This window comes from Myotis brandtii, unplaced genomic scaffold (assembly GCF_000412655.1).
Source record: "Myotis brandtii unplaced genomic scaffold, ASM41265v1 scaffold34, whole genome shotgun sequence".
Classification (NCBI taxonomy): Eukaryota; Metazoa; Chordata; class Mammalia; order Chiroptera; family Vespertilionidae; genus Myotis; species Myotis brandtii.
Genome location: NW_005363098.1, coordinates 943,373 through 946,341, shown reverse-complemented (window position 1 = coordinate 946,341; position 2,969 = coordinate 943,373).

The following is a 2,969-nucleotide window of genomic DNA, read 5'->3' as shown; positions in this document are numbered from 1 at the left end:
CGGGCCGGGCTCTGGGCCCCCCCCCCCCCCCCAGTGCACAAATTTTTGTGCACCGGGCCTCTAGTACACTTATAATAACCTTATTTTGTTTGTAGTTGAATGTTGTTTACTGAGTTTTTTGTGAAAGTAACTTGTTTGTGAAATTGGGAGTTCTCTGAATTTAATATAATACAAATATTAAAAGCAGCCAACCTATTTTTGCCACTGAAGTTCAGTGAGATGAATAGAGTTCATTTTTTGTTTTTTACATATTAGAGAAAAGAAACCCTTTAAGATAATCATTTCTGAATGGGACTGCTCATAGGTAGAAAAATAATCTTTGAAAATTTAGGTTGATGGATCTATGATATAGCCACTCATCAATTTTAAAAACAACCTTAAATTGAATTCTTGTTAGGTTCCAAATACTATTTTTTATTGATTTCAGAGAGGAAAGGAGAGGGAGAGAGAGATAGAAACATCATGATGAGAGAGAATCATTGATTGCCTGCCTCCTGCACGTCCCACACTGGGGGTCAAGCCTACAACCTGGGCATGTGCCCCAACCAGGACTCAAACCGTGACCTCCTGGTTTATAGGTCGATGCTCAACCACTGAGCCATGCTGGCCAGGCCCAAATACTATTCTTAATGCTGGGAAAATGCAAGTGGAAAGATACAAAATGTTCTAAGGAACACTGTTTAGAGGAAGAGATGGTTAAATAGACCAGTAATTACCAGTGTGTATGGGGCTATGATAAAATCTAAGTTATCAATCAAATGGTTTTTGCTCCAACTAGAAATTATATTAAAGTGCCTGGCATAGGCATTTAATTTTAAATGGAGCACAGAGAAAACATTATTCTTAAATATTTTAAAGTGATATATTTTAGGTACCCGTTCTATTTTCCTCACATAACTACTAGTGTACATGATATTCATAGTTGTCTGCTGTACAGAGTATATTTTGTTCAGCCTTATATCTGCTAAATCCAATGAAACATCTTGGATTTAGCTTTTTACATAGTGGGTACTTGGAGAGTGTACAGCTAGCTATTCATGCAAGGCACACCATGGTTTAAAGCACTTGGCTTCATGTGCCCCATAAATCTGAAGCCCTTAAGAAAGACTGATAAAAAGAAATATCTATAAGATAATCCCATCATAAAACAACTCATACAACTCACATAGAAACATATACCATACTTCTTAAATGTGGATGACACCCAAAAACAATGGTTTGTGAATAAAAGGCAGCTCAGTGTTTCCTACATAGTTGGTGCTCTGTAAGTACTAAATAAATGAGTGAATAAATAAATGAATGAATGAGAAAGAGAGATAATATATGAGTGTCCCTGTTAACTTTAAAGCACTGTCTATGCAAACTATTGCTGTTTGTGATGATTATTTTGAAGCCTTAATAATTTCTAGATATTTTCTTCATCCCTAACCCTCGTTTCAAAAAAAAGTTGTTTAATTCCTGCACAATAAAAAGACAACATTCATTCTGTACATGGAGGTGAGAAACAAATGTCTTTATCTAACAAAGAAGTACCTTGTATCGCCATCAATCTATCAGCCAAGTTCATTAATCTTCTAAAGCAAAGCAACTATCCTCAGATGTTCCATTATAGTAAGATATGAAATAAAGGTACCAAGTTTTAGAAGAAAAAGAAGCAAATTCTTTAGCCTCCAAATTCCAAGTCATCTGTTATGGAAAATCAAGTTTAGTATGTGTCAAAGAAATGAACTCTACTTCATTCTTTGTGTACAAGTCAGGATTTATCAAGTATACTTTATGAGTTACAGATAACTGACTATCCATTCCCTGGACTAATAGGTCATCTGATTTTTCTCTAAACAGCCATGGATCCAAGCATGAAGCCACTGAGGGTGATACTCATAGCTGATCTCAGAAGTGCTGAACCAGACCAGAATCAACCTAGAAGAAAACCAGGTCAGAATTAAATTAATAAAATAATCTCTTTGGAATAACTTGCTATTTTGTAGCTGAAACCAGTCAGCTAACAAGGTCAGTTATCCTTAGAATTTATTTTATTATCTGTGTCTACTTTTGAATATTCAGATACAAATGGTCCTATTCTTATTCTAATATGGTGGTTAACTTTATAAATGTGCCAGAGGTTTACTCTACTGGGCATGTTATCTGAAAGTAAAATAATGGTGCTATCCAGGCAAACAGCTTATTAAATAAAGCATGGGTATTTCACTTGTGCTTTTGAAGAGAACAAATGCCTTTTTCCTCCTTTAGGAATTCTATCTATGGGTCCCAATTATTTTGAGACATATTACAATCCAGTTTTTTTTTCAAGAATGTTACCATTTTACTCTGGTCTAAAATATTCCCTTCAGATCTCTGGAGTGTAAAAAGTACTCAGAAAGTTGTAAATTCTCCCACCAGAGAGACTGAATCCCTCTGCAGTCGCAGTCGATCCAAGTTATCGATATCAGCAGAAAGTCACACAGAACTCGTTCTGAGCATCAAAGCTAGAGAGGTTGAAACAGTGAAATAAAACAGTATGACCATAGGATAAGATGCATCCAGGATAGATAGGCTGTGGGCAAAGAGGAATGCTGATCAGCAGCTCAGCGCAGCGCAGCCTGCATGGCTGGTCTTCACTCAGCCAGCACTGCCATGTCTATACCCCTGTGTCTGGCTGGCACGGCAGCTCTCCTGTCCCCAGTTATAACAGGGCAGGACCATGACTTGCCCCGCACAACATGAGGAACAGGAAAGGGCATGGCCAGAGAATTCTTCCTCTGCCACTACCTTTTTGAGCCCTGATTGTTTCTCCCACCAGCCTTAAATTAGCTATCTCCACATCAAGACCCAACTATCTTCTGCCTCCCACAGGTTTCTCAAAGCTTTTCTTGTGGTGCCTTGCAATAGCCCTGAGATCCATCAAGCTCCCTCTATTTTCTCTGGCTTTGGGGTTGGGAAAGGATCCAAGAACGTGTACTGGTTCATCT